The following is a 16649-nucleotide window of genomic DNA, read 5'->3' as shown; positions in this document are numbered from 1 at the left end:
TTATGACAAAAATGCAAATCTATCCTGAAACGAAGAGTACAGTTATATGTTAGTATCCTTAACACAATAACAGATTTTCAAGAAGTAGGCAGTTTAACAGTATATAAGTTTCATTTCCTTGGCTTATCAAATGAAGGGAAATGCCACCCACCTTTTAAGTTTCATTTCTCACATGATGGCACACAAATTTGGCTATCTCCTTCTTGACATACCAGACAGAGGGAAATCTGAAGTTTTGCCTATGAGGTGATCACCACAATTCTTACATAGGCAAGTAGTCCTGCTAATGTCAGCAGCTACTATTAAAGAAAAAAGGGAAGTGTCTTATGAAACTGTTTTCCACTGACTTTACTGCAGAGAGGAAAACAAACATCATTGGACCTAGTTGACATGGTTACCCCAAGTCTCTTTCTGCAAAATAGTCTTGATTTTGGCAGGTCTGTTCTGCAGGGGCCACAAAAAATGCAAGAGATTCTTATTTTATATGAAAAAATATTTTCTGACTTTTCTCTAAAATGTAGTATCGCAGCTTTCACGGACATTAAGTCATACTAAAGTCATATAAAGTAGTACAAGCAACCAACATTGCACATCAGGGTCTACTTTGGTAAGAAGATGGAAAGTCTTGCACTCAAAACTACTTTGTCATACTCAAGGATTATGGTTTTGATGAAGTTGTTAGCATGCTGCTGTATATGGGTAGAAATGCAACAGAAGTGGGAAAATATGTTTGAAGGCACATATGCCTCAGTACAAAAGAATCTCAATGTAATATCAAGAATAGTTGTACTTTCTGAATGGTCATTGTAATATACTTTTGTTCTCCAGTATTCATAACAAAACACTCATGTTCCTATTTCTATAGACAATAGTGAGTGGCAGAACTGGTTAAGTGCTGACTGATGGCTGATTGCAGAGGTAGCTTCGACTCCTCTGGAAAAGTGTGTGGGAGGTTCAGTCAATACTACTAGGGAATAGAAATCCCAAGAAAAACCTGCAGTTCAGCTACTTTCTTTGACTGGAGCCACACAACTGCTTGGCATAGCTTAAAACAGGCTCTAAGAAAATGTATAGGATGTCTTAAGGGGAAAAATGCATGTACCCCTGCGACACAAAGTGTGCAAGATGCCGATGACTTGCACAGCTGCAAATGAATCTCAATGGAATATGAAGACATTACTTACTAATGGCAAGCATGATTCATATACAGTGGATTTTAAATGGATTCTGAGTTGGAGACGAGAAGTAACTAAATAAAATCACTAACATGGCAGACCCCGTTTCAGCCATTTTGTGGAAAAACAAAGTTTATAAGCAGCACCTAGAGTGATTTTGATGCTTTAAAATAGATCAAAAGACAAAAAAAAAACATGTTTTGTGGTTTTATGCATGCCACGGATGTGGCTGCAGATCAAGGGATAATAGAAGATTATACCTTTAGAAGAGCTTGATTGTATTTGTCATAGGACAATACAATGCCAATCAGTTAATTTTACTGGTTGTCTAGACTTTTTTCTTACCTCTTCTAAAAGACAAACAACCAAGCTTTATGAATTTATTAGTGATACCAGTATAGCAATGGAATGCTTATTTTGACAGTTTCAATGAATAGTGGCAACTGAATAAACTGCTTAAGAATCACTGCAGTGAGTTACTTTTGACAAGAAAGATATTTTTTTTACTTTAACACCCTTTTACAATGGGGAAGGTTTGTCTAAGAAAGCTGTAAATCCAAAATCCATACACAAAAAAAAAAAAAAAAACAAAAAAAAAAAACAGTAACCAGGAAAAGCTCCTACCAGGACTAATATTTTAACTCTCCCAAAACAATGCTATAATTCAATATAAAGTTAAACTGCAAAGAAAGAAATAACATATTTATGGTCTTGTTCAAAGGACATAATTTCAAAGAACACAAACAGAAGGATGAACTATTAATGGAATATTTCATAGTCAAGCAAAGGTTATGAAAATATGAGCCATGGGGAGTAGCCATAATGGTGAGCAGTTAAAAGCACTGTTTTTAGCTCTGCTTCATTTTAATATATCTGACAGGATTTTTACTATTAAAAAAACTCAAATAGAACATTTCACAACTTGATGGATTTATAGTTGAACATCTGCTGAAAGGCTTACTACAAAAATTAAGTTTAAACCTCAACTGTTTTTCTCTTGTCAAGAAAACTAGAAATAATTCTCAGAATGAGCCACTCTAAACCCAGTGCATAGGACAATACTATGAAAAAAGACATGCAGGCTATATTAAGTAACATCAGTGAGCTATCTGTAAAGAGATAAATTTCAAAGAGGAATGTAAAAAAAAAAAACAAGCTGAAGTGCTAAGTGAACCTCAAACAAAAATCATCACAAATAATTAAAAAGAGGCAATGTCCGATTTTGATGGAAGACTACTTGAAAATGAGACCACCACTGAATTTCTTCTGAAACAAAAATTATTCCATGATAAAATAGAAGACAGAGAACAGATCTACAAGGAACATCAGGATTTATGGGATTCCTAAAAAACAGGAAGGAGACAGTATAATTCAATTCCTTTTTACCTGGCTGCCTAAAACTTTGAACCTGCCTGAAGCATCTTCATTTGGCATCAAAAGGGCACATAGATCACTTTCTAACTCATCTTTAAACAACACACACATTTCACCAAGTCAGCGATAATATTTTTCTCAAGTCAAGATAAGGATTTAGTCTTAAAAGCTGCATGGACTAATTATCCAGTTAAAATTAAAGGAAATTATATACGATTTGACAATAACTATTCTACATTAGTGATGTCCAAGAGAAAAGTGTGTGTCACTTTGCTAAAAGCTTAAAGAAAAAAATTAAAGCAAAAATCTTGCTTCCAGCAAAAAATAAGGATTCACCAGAATGAAAGATTTTTTTAACACCTTGGAAGATGCAATGGACTTTATACAGAAAAATAAAATGCTAGAAAAAGGAACTGGACTAGTATATCTTGCATGTTTTTTGAAGAGAAATGCAAGAGATGGTTGTTGATTAATAAAAGACAGAAGTAAAATGAAGGACAAATGAAAACCAATGCATTTTCTTGTTATGAATTCTTATTAATTTAAATCAGTGCTTGAATAGTCATAACAAGTGCTGCTTTACTTTTTTACAAGGTAAATCGTGTATTTCTTTCTTTCCCTACTTCAAATGGTTACTAGTTCCCCTTTTAAAATATTTGGGTTTGATTCTTTTAGCCATATATGAAATCAAAGCCACTTTTCAGTTAGAGATTAAAAGATTAAACTATTCATCTTAGTAAAAGTTAATCACTATGAAACTTGTGTTAGGTGGCGCACTGATATCTTGGCATAGTTGAGTAATGTACTATTAAATAGAATACAAAATGCAACAAATGACACAAAAAGAGGCATGCTAAGTTACATTCTGGGTTCTTAAAAATGGTCCAGTAGTGTGCTACGGACAGTATACTTGACATGCAATAGCACCCAGAAAAGACATGCCATATTATAAACAAAGTATAAAAAAATATAGATTTTTACATACAGCGGATATAAAAAGTGTACATACCCCTGTTAAAATGCAAGGTTTTCGTGATATAAAAAAATTAGACCACAATAAATCATTTCAAAAATTGTCCCACCTTTAATGTGACCTATAACCTGTACAATTCAATTGAAAAACAAATCTGTTAGGGGAAAAATATAAAAAATAAAAAACTTCAATATGCTGGTTGCATAAGTGTGCACACCCTTAAATTAATACTTTGTTGTGTGCGCACACCCTTAAACCAATACTTTGTTGAAGCACCTTTTGAAGCACATTCAGTCTTCATGGGTACACATCTACCATCAATTAGAGAGATTCTGATTAACCCCAAATAAAGTTCAGCTGTCCTAGTAGGATTTTCCTGACATTTACTTAGTTGCCTGCTACAGCAAAAGCCATGGTTAGCAGAGTGCTTACAAAACATCAAAGGGATCTCACTGTTGAAAGGTATCAGTCAAGAGAAGGGTACAAAAATTTTTCTACAGCATTGGATATACCATGGAACACAGTGAAGGTGGTCATCGAAATGGACAAAATATGGGACAACAGTGATGTTGCAAAGAACTGGATGTCCCTCCAAAATTGATAAAAAGACCAGATAAAAACTGGTCAGGGAGGCTACCAAGAGATCTACAGTAACACTGAAGGAGCTGCAGGAATTTCTGGCAAGTACTGCTTGTGTACTACATGTGACAACAATCTCTCGTATCCCCCATATATCTAGACTATGAGGTAGGGTTGCAAGATAGAAGCCCTTTCTTGCACAGAAAAACATCCAGGCCTGGCTAAAATTTGCAGAATAATACCTCAAGTCTCCCAAAAGCATGTGAGAGAATGTGTTATGGTCTGATGAGACCAAGGTTGAACTTTTTGGCCACAATTCCAAAAGGTACATTTGGTGCAAAAACACTTGCATCACCAAAAGAACACCATCCACACAGTGAAGCATGGTGGTGGCAGTATCATGCTTTGGGGTTGCTTTTTTCAACTGGAAGTGGGGCTTTAGTCAAGGTGGAAGGAATTATGAACAGTTCCAAATACCAGTCACTTTTAGCCCATAACCTTCAGGCATCTGCTAGAAAGCTCTTATCTTTAAACAACACACACCCTCACCAAAGTGACACCAAGCATACAACCAAATCAGCAAAAGAATGGTTTTGCCAAAAGAAAAAGTTTTGGAATGGCCCAGCCAGAGCCCAGACCTAAATCCAATAGAAAATCTGTGGGGTGACCTGAAGAGGGCTGTGTAAAAGAGATGCTCTCGCAATCTGACAGATTTGGAGCGCTTTTGCAAGGAAGAGTGGGTGAATATTGCCAAGTCAAGATGTGCCATGCTGATAGACTCCTACTGAAGACTGAATGCTGTAATTAAATCAAAAGATGTTTCTAAATATTAGTTTAAGGGTGTGCGCACACAACAAAGTATTAGTTTAAGGGTGTGCACACTTATGCAACCAGTGTGTATTGTACTTTTTAATATTTTTTCCCCTAAAAAAACTCGTTTTTCAATTGAATTGTACAGGTTATAGGTCACATTAAAGGTGGGAAAAGTTTTGAAGTGATTTATTGTGGTCTAATTTTTTATATCACAAAAAAAAACTGGCATTTTAACAGAGGTATGTACACTTTTTATATCCACTGTATATAAAAGTTAGTATTGGAATTATATCAAATAATTATAGGAACACACTCAATTTTACAGCTTAAACCTGGATCACACAACTGTCATTCTTTTAATACAAGTTTATATGCTCCTCCTTTAAAAATGACAGTCTGCTTTTTATTAAGTATCTTAGAAATAGTGCTTGCTGAATCAAAATGTTGTTTGATTGCAATTACTTTTTAGTAGTTGGGATACTTTGATATGTTTTTTTTTTTTTTTTGTAGTTTGGAGGGTTTGAGGGATTGATGTGTGGTATGGAAGTGGCTTGGATTCACTTATGAACATTTTCATGTGAATTGCAACTGATGGATTTTTCATTTTCAAGCCCTTATCATGAAAACCAGCTCGAGACAACTTAAGAGTCATGAGCACGTTTGTGATTGAGCACTTTTGTGATGCTGCAGGAGTTCTGAAAATTTTAAGAACTGTCCAGGATACTTCTTCCTGTCTAAAAGTAAATCTTAATATTTTGGATAATATGCTAAGATGTCAAAGAATACAAGTTAGATAATAAGCAAAAGACAGTGAAGTGCATTCTATACCACTGTCTATTACACAATTCTGAATGCTTGCAACTGATACTATACTTGACGTGCAATAGCACCCAGGAAAGATATAACAAAATATAAAAATGTAGTTTATTACATATATAGAAGCTATTACTGGAATGTTATCAAATAATTTGAGTAATATTTAAATTCTTGCAAGTTAAACCTGGATCACACATAATGGTCATTCTTTTAATGCAAGTTTATATACTATGTACCTTAAAGAAAAATGATAGTCTGCTTTATATTGAACATCTCATACAACTTCTACTTAATGAATCAATGACTTCTCTAAATGCAATAGCCTTTTAGTGGTTAACATACTTTGAAATGTTTTTGTTGGTTTTTAGTGGTTCAGAAAGGTTTGAGGGATTGATGCATAAAGAAGAGGTGGCTTGGATTCGCTTGTCAGTGTGTGTGAACTGTAGATGGTAAACTGTTCATTTGCAAGCCCTTTTCATGAGGACCAGCTTAAAGCAGCTTAATTAGAATCAGGATTACTTCTGCAATGCCGCGGGAGTTCTAAAATTCTAAGAACTGTCCAAGTTGTTTCTTCCTGTCTAAATGTAAATGATCATAATATTTTTTAATTTTATACCAATATGTCAATAAATAAAAGTTAAATAAGCAAAAGATGAGGAACTGCACTCTAAACCACCGTCAGTTATTAAATAGTTGGGAATGTTTGCAGTATACTAAAAGGATAATTTATATACTTGCCTATACAATGACACTTCTGATAAAATAAGGATTGTGCTTCTCTGTTATTCTCTCTATTTAATGATAAAAAAAAATTTATATCTCAGAACAATTACGGAAAGTTTGAATCTTAAAAGGGAATATTTTTAAGAAGTTTGTTCAGATACTATTAGGTCATATTACATAACATTTAAGGAAAAAAAATAGGGCTGATTCCAATAGTAGTACTAGATTAAAGAGCATCAAATATATAAAGGTAAATATAAATATCTGGTACTTGTGTTATCGCAACCACATTTTCGAGCTAATGCTGGTTGCTTCTCCTTGTGTCAATTGGGACTAATGAAGTATGACAAAACCTCACAGACATGTTGCCTTTAATGTGTTCTTGTTTTTAGGAAGGTTTCTCACTTCAACGGCTGAAAAAATAAGGTTTGAAAAATAGGTTTCCCCATTTACTGCCAGCATTTCAAGATGTCAGTTAAGGACACCCCCCCCCCCCCATTTCACTTAAAAACGTTCCTTTTTCTCAGCCTTTACTGCCTTGAGAACAGAAAGCATCAGGAAAGAAAAGCAAAGCAGTACCCTGTCTAAACTCCTTACAAAGTAATCGGGAAGGGTAGACCGTTAAAACACAATCTTGGTGGTGGGTTTGCAAAACACGAGTAAGGGTTTGCACATGTTAGGATTTGTGGCTAGCATGCTCGAAAGCAGCTAATCCATTGGAAGTGTGAGTGTGTGTAACATCATACGCTATGACTACCCACACTCCTTTCAGGCCAACGTACATATATACCGGCAGTCACTGTGATCGCTCGCTGAATTCAATGCTTGACGTCTTTCAAACACGCTAGCCACAAATCCTCAAATTTGAACCCTTACTGATTTCACAAAGCCACCACCAACATCCCAGAAGAGTTTTTCAAAGTCTACCCTTCATGATTACACTCCCTTGTTACTGTTTGAGTAAAAGACAAGAAAGTCCAGCACGTCAGAAATTGTGGTCGCGATAACCCGCAAGTACCAAATATTCTGTTATACGACAGTCTACACTAGGATTATAGCTAAAATATAAAACCTAGGAATATAACACTACAAGACATGGGCTACAATAGGAAATAGGAAGAGATCAGAATCAGCAAATGTGGATATAGTTAAAGAATATAAAATATGTCTACAAGGGTGGAAGGTTGGCATTGTGATTAAGGTACCCTACAGGCACGAGGTGCATGGTTTGATTCTCACATGAAGTAAATGGCTGGGCTTGGAATGGCCCACAAGGACAGTTAGCCTGGTACTAATTTATGAGCTTATAATAGTATGCACAACTTTACACACATTAAATAAAATAGAAAAAATATAAAACCATCTGACCTACAAATTAACAAATATGAAAACTAACTTCCTCCCTATAGTAGACTAGGGAGATGATGTAAGGTATAGGGAAAGATGATTGTAGAGAAATTTAGTTTGGTCAACCTATAAGAAATATTCTGAACACGTTTAGCTTTTCTTATTCATAACTCACTGACGGGCTTTAAGATGATGCGTACTAAAAATGTGAGACATTAATATGTATCGGAAGCATGAGCTAAGCCTTCTTAGTCAAATGGAGAGTATGAGAGGTAGTTTATCTTTTTTCAACAAATACATTATATTTCACAGTGGAATGTTTTAGGGTTATATCATTAAAACGTTTTGTCTGTAGCCGAAGATTTCATATTGTTATAAAGTATATAAGTTCTGTACATAAATGTGATTTTGTTATACTTTTTTTTTGTCATATAAATGTCTGATTTTAAATGCATATCTATTAATATTAATAGTCTGAATAATCCAGTAAAGAGGGTGAGTCTGTTCAAATACTTGCAAATACATAAAGTTCAAATAGTATTTCTATAGGAAACACGTACTTAAGGTGTATAAGTCATTAAAAAATTATTTGGTTGTAGCAGGTTCTGGCTTTTGAGCTAAAAGAGGCACACTTATTTTATGAAAGAACTCACCAGTAGTGCCTAAAGTAAGAGGCACCCATGTTGATAAAAATGGTATGTTAAGCACTGTTATAATTGAGCAGAACAGAAAGCTATATACAGTGGCAAACTCTTATTGAATTCCAGGGGTTGGAGCTAAAGAAGCAAAATTAGGCGCTATATTGTTACATGAAAGGTGAAGTCATAACAGTTGCTGATTTTAATTCAGACAAAGATTCCACTAGAGACAGAAAGCTGAGAATCACATCTTCAGCTAAACACTTAAATTTTGTAAATCTAATGAATTTAAATGATATACATGTGCTAAGGAAAACAAACAATTCAATTTACCCATTATTTATATACATCTTCGGGCTTTTCCCGGTTAGGGGTCACCACAGCAGATCACCTGTCCGCTCATGATTGGCAGTGGAGTTTTATGGTGTCGAATTGCCAGCCTGGCGCCCAACCTTCCACAGAAGGCACACACTCACGCCTAGGGCTAATTTAGTGTGGTTAATCCACCTACAGCATGCTTTTGGGATGTGGGAGGAAAGCGGAGCACCTGGAGGAAACCCATTTGACCACAGGGAGGACATGGAAACTCCGCACAGAAGGCACTCCAGCCGAGGATCGAAACGGAGAACCTCTTGTTGTGAGGTGGCAATGCTAACCGCTGCACCACCGTGGCTGCCCCTCATTATTTATATACATATGGAACATAAATACTGACATTTTTGTAATGTCCAAAAATAAAACACCAAGGGGTAGGGTATCACCAGACAAAGTTACTGTACCAGATTCAGAAAAAAAGAAAGGTGAATACTCCATGACAATCAAAGCAAACCAGATAATCACTTCAAATAACTATAAATCCACAACTGCATTTGGAGAAACAATTTCTTTATTCAGCAAAGTAAGCGCTTTCACGTCTCCCTAAGTCTGATGAAGCATCCAGGGAGACATGAAAGTGCTTACTTTGCTGAATAAAGAAGTTGTTTCTTCAATGCAGTTGTGGATTTATAGTTATTTGAAGTGATTATCATCTGGTTTGCTACGACTGTCGTGGAGTATTCACCTTTCTTTTTCTCTGAAACTGACATTTTTGTCTCAATCTGCTACAACTACTGACATTTTTGTCTAAATCTGCTACCACATATCAGAAGTTTCAATAGTTTCATGTCCATTATCAGACCTTAATGCTATAACCTTTTGTATTATTTGAAAAACTGACAATCTAATACATCACAGGAGAGTACCAGTGCACATTATTAATCTTTTCAAGACATCAAAAATTTCCTTGAAATAAACATGAATTAAGTAACTGACATTGTTCTGTGGGATTCACTAAAGGCTTACTTAAATGGAAGCCTTACAAGCTGGTATATTAGTAAAACAAGAGAATGGGACAAAGAATTGAATATACTCCAAGCCAAAATAGACGCACTAAAGTTAAATCTAAAACCAAATGACAGTCAGTCTGAACTTAAAAAAGTTAAATATAAAACATGTTGAAATTCTAAATCAAAGTTTCAGTAAATCTGGAAAATCAAACCAGGCATATTCAATAAACAATTTAAGCCTGCATAAACCTGTTCTTAGATCAAAGAAAATGAATAAACTAAATAATATCAAAGTATAATACATATGAGTAAAAAAAAAAGTAGAACAGATATTAAAGGTATCCTTGAAGGCTTAAAAATAGTTTATGAAAATATAAATAACAGATAAGGATAATATAGTTGAATCTTTTCTAATGGAAAATATAAATAAACAAGTGAACAAATAAAGTCGATAGACCATTCACTAACAGAAATAAAAGATCAAATAAAGCAGTTAAAAAATAATAAGGCCCGGGCTTAGATGGTCTTATACTAGAACTGTATAAAATACTATCCAGTGATGCAGTTAAAAGTTCGATAAGGTCTATACAAAAATAGAAACAAATGCTGAAGTCCCACCATCATGGAAATATTCCCTTATATCAACTATTTTAAAACAAGATAAGGATCTACAAAGTGTTCATCATAGAGATCCATTTCACTTTTAAATGCGGACTATAACATGTTCATGCTCATTTTAGCTAACAGAATTAATCTACTTATACCTAAACAAAATTATCAAACTGGGTTTATTTTAAATAGATAAGTACAGGATAATATAATAAGAATACATAAATAGACTATGCAAATAAAAATAACTTTGCATCAGTATTAACTGGTTGTACCCATTTAAAACTGAGTATACTTTCTCACCTGAGCTAAATGCATTAATTTCTAAGTTATACAATAACTCTTGTGCTTATGTTAAAATAGGTTATTTTCTAATTCCTTTAAATTACAAAAGGGCATAAAACCAAACTGTCCATTATCATGTTTACTTTTGCATTACATTAGCTACATAACCCTTTGCTAATAGCATTAGATCCAATAAGAACATTTAATGCTATCAAAATAAAAGAAAATGTCAAACTAAAGATTCAACTCTTTTTGCCAATGATATTTTACTAACAGAAAATATAGAAAATTTACTAAAACATAATTAGTTCTATGAGTCAGTCTGAATAAATCTCAACCTTAAGATTTACTCATAATAAAACAAGCACATTAATAAAACATTTAAAAAAAATCATACAAAAATATTCTAACTTAAATTGGAATAGCAATCAAATGAAACACCTTGGTATAACCATTATGTCTAATAGTAAAGAAATATACAGCCTCAACAGGTTGTTGATAAAAAACAAGCTTGGTCACAAATTAAAACAAATTCTTCTTCTTTGCCATGACAGAACAATTAAAGCTTATTAAGATGCTGATTCTCCTTAAAACATTTGTCTTGCAATCTTTAGTGCCATTTCCACCAAAAAAATTAATGAAAAATATTCTACTTAATTTTTTTTCAGTATCCTAATAAATGAAGAGTTTCTTTTGACTGGCACAGAAAAGGTTAGGATAATTGTGGAACAGGATTCCCTGATATTCCGTTGTATGCTACTTCCACAATTAGTTATAGCATTGTGAAAAAATTAATGTTCTGATTCAGAATGGAAACAAATACATCAAGAATTATTAGTAGTAAATAATAAATGTATCACAACCAGTCAAACAAATCGTACCAAATAGTTTTATCTGGTTATTAAAAGATTTTTTGTGTAAATGGTATCACAACCTCTTCTCAAATTTTCTATTTGAACATTCCTTCTTTCCAAAAGTTCACATATTTTAACCATTGTATTAAATATTTAGTATTGTCTATGTTACACTTTGCATATACAAATGACTGCTTAGAATCTTATAAGTTAAACAAAATGCTAGCATTGAAACAAGTAATTTAATAAATTCCTAAATGGCACTGGTGTGCGTGTGTGTGTGTATATGTATATGTATATATATATATATATATATATATATATATATATATATATACACACACATACATATATACATATATATACACATCACACATACTATTGAAAATGTAAGGTCCAAATACAAGATTCTGAGAACTGGTTAATTTTACCAATATTCAGAGGCTTTGCAAACACACAGGTAAATAAGATATTTAACTTAGATAAGAAATTGTTCCCAAAATTATTGGGATTCCTAATAAATCAGTAGTAATGCAATGAAAAAATAAATCATTTGTCACAAATTTATAAAATTCTCAAGTTAGATTTAACATTTAAACAACTATTGGAACTACTCAAATTAATAAAGACTTCTATGAAGAATACAAGAAATTGATATGAAAACAACATCTTCACTATACTGGAAATTTTTCACTTGGAAATTGTTTTACATACAGCTTTTGTCATGTCTAACAAAATTATAATTATGTAAAAATCAAATAGAATTAAATGCTGGAGATGTGATACTGAAATAAAAGTTGATTGGATGCATATGGTATATGAATGTGAAGTCATCTTCCCTTTTTGGGAAGAAATTAATAACTTTATACAAGCTCTATGGTCAGATAGATGTAATATTTCTAAATCTTTCATTTTATTTAATGCTCTGATTCATGAGAAAAGCCCAACTGCCTCTACTTTGGTCTATTCTTGCAACAGCCAGAAAAGCAATTACTAAAAATTGGAAAAGTGAAGTTACCCCCTCTAGTGCTGAATTTATTAAAGTATGGCAAAAATAGTTTTCAGTAGTGAATTTCATAACATAAAAGATGAGAACTTCTAATACTACACACATTCATATAAATCTTGGCTTAAACTTAAATACTTGCTTGAACAATATTAATTGCTGATGTATAACTCATGTTTTGATCAGCTGTGGACCTATGTAAATAGTTATTTGTTTTATAACTGACTTATTGTTTTAAAACCAAACTAAAAAAAAACAGCCATAATTATGAAATCACATAAGTGATTTAAATAATCTAAAAACTATGGTATGCGACAGTGGAAAAAACCTAACCTTTGTGTCATTCATCACATAAGCTTCAACTTTTACATGTAAAATTTTCTTACAAGAAGTTTTGAGCTTCTTTCAAACAATTTATAGTATGTGTGGAGAAAAGTCTATTTAGCACCTGTGGAGAAAAAAAAACAGCTACTAACCAGCAAAATTATAGTCACCGTTTGAGACTGGGATACAGGAATTTGTTCTACTGAGTTAATTTGTGCAAATGCCATTTTGGGAGAGAAAATACACCCAAGCTTTAGTGAAAACCAATGTTGCCAGAGACAGGACAGGACTACATAGCTCTCAACCATCCATCTCCAAAATGTGGATCACTGCCCATCAGTGTGTAGAACAAACGGGCAAAGTGTGGGACACTTACTAACTGGTTCACCCAGGAAGGTCACAAAATAGTTCAAATGTGTTATACCTATAAAAAGATACGTTGATAAATTAGTATGATTCAGTATGATTTATCATGAATATCAGTGATAATTCTTGCACAACTCTTCCTAAATTCTACCCACTAATATACTTAAGATTGCATAATCTCATCAACAAGGCACTAACACAACTACCTTATGAACTACCCACTTCCTTTCATCAATTCTGTACACACAGTTGTTAAATCTCTCCAACACATCAGGCAAAACTGTAACACCTGTTATCTTGCGCTCTCTCTCTCTTTAGAGTAGGGCTCTAAATACTAACCCACTCAAATCATGCCTCTAATAAACCTGTTATCACTTATTCCTGGGGAAAAAATGTAGGTTTACACCCTATGCACCTCCCTACACTATTAAATGGAAAAGAATCTACATTAGGACTACCTTTAACTCAAGGTCATCTCATCTAAGATATGGAATGTTCCATCTTGCTCACTCTCTCTCAAATATATTACACAAATATCTATATAAATGTGTGTGTATGTATGTATATATATATATATATATATATATATATATATACACATATACACACATACACACGTTTAAACATATATATATATATATATATATATATATATAAAATCATACATATCTATACCCACAAATACATATACAAACATACATTATAATGTGATATGCTTTGTAAACATACACACTGCTTAAATATTCATGTACTTTGCAAATGTATGTACACTGATTAAAATATAATGTCCTCTTAATACCTGTACACCATTTCCAAATTGTCAGTATGTAAAATGTTGACAATTTCTTTATAAAAAAATTTGAAGTAGTTTTCTCTCTGAACCTCAGCTGGAAAGGGGTTTAGTTAAACCTGTCAAGCTTTCCCAGTAAACAAAGCCAAAATAAATGAAACACGAGAGGTACGCAGAACTACTAAAACTTTAAGACCTTATCCTTTTTCACTTTAAAGAGAATTCTTCCTAATTGAGAGAAGAGGAGGGATAGCAGATATCAGTGTTTGGTTCTCCTGAAAACAGATGGGATTTGCCTACCAGACTACCTTGTGGGACATCAGGGAACAAAGTCTGGAGTTGACTGTTGAGACAAAAACAGTCAAGATCCACTTTTCCATGACCCCACATTTAAATAATTTGTTGAAAAATCTCTGGGCTTACTTTTCATTCATGAAAGCATAATATTTTTAAACACCTTTATTGAATTATCATTTGTGACATAGCCACATTTACATTTATATAAAAGTAATCAAACTGTACAAGTAAAATTTTACATTACACTTCACATATATTGCTATATATCATATAACCTAAGCAACATTATAAAAAATATTCAATTCCTACCCCGTTTTAAACAAGAACATAAGCATATGTTTATATAAATGAAAACGAACTTTAACACAATCCTAATTACAAGCATTTTACATCACAAACCATACTGGGTTTACTATCATAAAATCGAAATTTAAAACAAAAAGTGTATTATATTTCGAATTTATAGATCGAAATTGAATGATTCTGATTAACATTATGGCCGTAAAGCATGGTTAAATGTCGAAAATATTGAATCGCGACATTTCCATTCGATTTACGGCAAATCACCGAAAATAAGTGATCCGTTTTAAAATACCAGTACACTTGTATACTTTCACAGTAATTCCAAAGCAAACACATTCCCAGTGCCAGAACAGCGATATCCATCAAGATGACTTGTTTGACAATATTGCATAAACAGTAAATCCACAGCAAACATATTCCCAGTGCCACAACAGCGATATCCATCAAGATGACTTGCTTTAAAATATTGCATAAACAGTAATTCCAAAGCAAACACATTCCTAGTGCCACAACAGCGATATCCATCAAGATGACTTGCTTTAGAATGTTGCATAAACAGTACATCCAAAGCAAACATATTCCCTGTGTGACAATAGCGGTTTCCATCAAGATGAATTGCTTTCTAATGCTGACTACACAATAATTGCACAGCAGAGACATACCCGTGCTACAATATCAATTTCCACCTAGATTAATTACTCTATGATAGTGAATACAAAGTACACATCCCAATAAACCTACTGCAATGAAAGTTTCCAAAAGTGTCCTATAATGCCATATAATTATCACACACATAATGTATAATGTTATTGCAGACATATCAGACTGAGCAATGGTGTGCCATTAATTGTACAAATCCTAATGGCGTCATGTCATCACGTTTAGCAAGCAGACATTGTATCATATACTCCTTATCACAAAGCCTACGTTTCTTTGGAGATGCAGGCACACAACACAGGAACCTCTGTCTTACATCCTCCAAATGGTTTTGCTCTAAACTAATGGCATGTAACATCAGTGATGTAAAGTTTCTTTTTACCCAATAGAGACCTCAGCCTACGGTGCCATCCTTTCACTGCGTTCTGGCTCCTAGGGTAGCCCATGGTACATGTTTGAGACCGATTCCAAAAAGGGACATCAAATAGTGGTGGTTGTCTCTCTGAGGTGGAACCCCTCATGCCATAACGTCGTGGCCTCCCTAAAATGTAGTTATTTTTAAAGAACTCACATAAAAGAGCACCCCTTTCTCCTAATGCCTCCTCAATTGAACTGAAAGTGTCCATAATATGTTCTGTGCATATAAAAGCAAGTGAAGGCACCTGTTTACATAACAGTGCGAATTGTGTATCCGTACCATATACCTGTGTCAAGTTAAGCTTCTGGATCTGCCTCCATATAATTTGGCACAAATGAAACCAGCATTCCTTTGCTGTACTATTAGGTAGATGCTTCACAATGCTATTTACAGCCCCCTTTTCAAAGTCACTTAGTACCATCATTGGTTGTAAATTAAGATGGAAGTCCCCACATAAAGTCATCAATGTGTTCCAGAATTGATCATAGCATTCCTCGCATTTAGACGGTAAGATGGCATATACTACGGGTACTACCTTGTTGTTGCTAGAACCATCCAAGCTACAATGAACAGAGTATATTTGTTTACACTCCCTAGTGCTAATTGGAAATGTACCATCAACAAGGATGTATTCCGAACAGCAGAGAGGGCCTAGATTACTCTCTGTAGTAAGAATGACAACATCATTGTTATGGCTCTGGAGTGCACTGTGTTTAATGATGAACTGACCCTGCTTCAATGGTATAATCTCTGGCCTTAAATCCTTCACACTTGCTAACTGTAAGCTGGGATTCATGCTATTCCTACGCCTTAACCTACGCACACTCTGCTTCAGGGCAGCAGTATTACTCATGGTGGTCACTACGTCAGTGGACGTGGTTGCCAGAACCTCAGAAACAATTCTGCAGGATCCTCACGAGTCTGTTCAGCACGCCTCAATTGCTGCACGTAACCCTACTCTGCTCTACCCGGACCAC

General features: G+C 34.0%; 1 long non-coding RNA gene across 2 annotated transcripts in view; it reads right to left on the bottom strand.

Annotated features, from left to right (window-relative positions):
• Positions 1-16649, bottom strand: part of LOC122789931 — a 609659-nt gene that overhangs the window by 250155 nt on the left and 342855 nt on the right. The window lies entirely within an intron of this gene.

This window comes from Protopterus annectens, chromosome 15.part0 (assembly GCF_019279795.1).
Source record: "Protopterus annectens isolate FY-2018-M chromosome 15.part0, PAN1.0, whole genome shotgun sequence".
NCBI classification, from domain to species: Eukaryota; Metazoa; Chordata; order Ceratodontiformes; family Protopteridae; genus Protopterus; species Protopterus annectens.
This window is presented reverse-complemented; position numbering and strand designations above follow the sequence as displayed.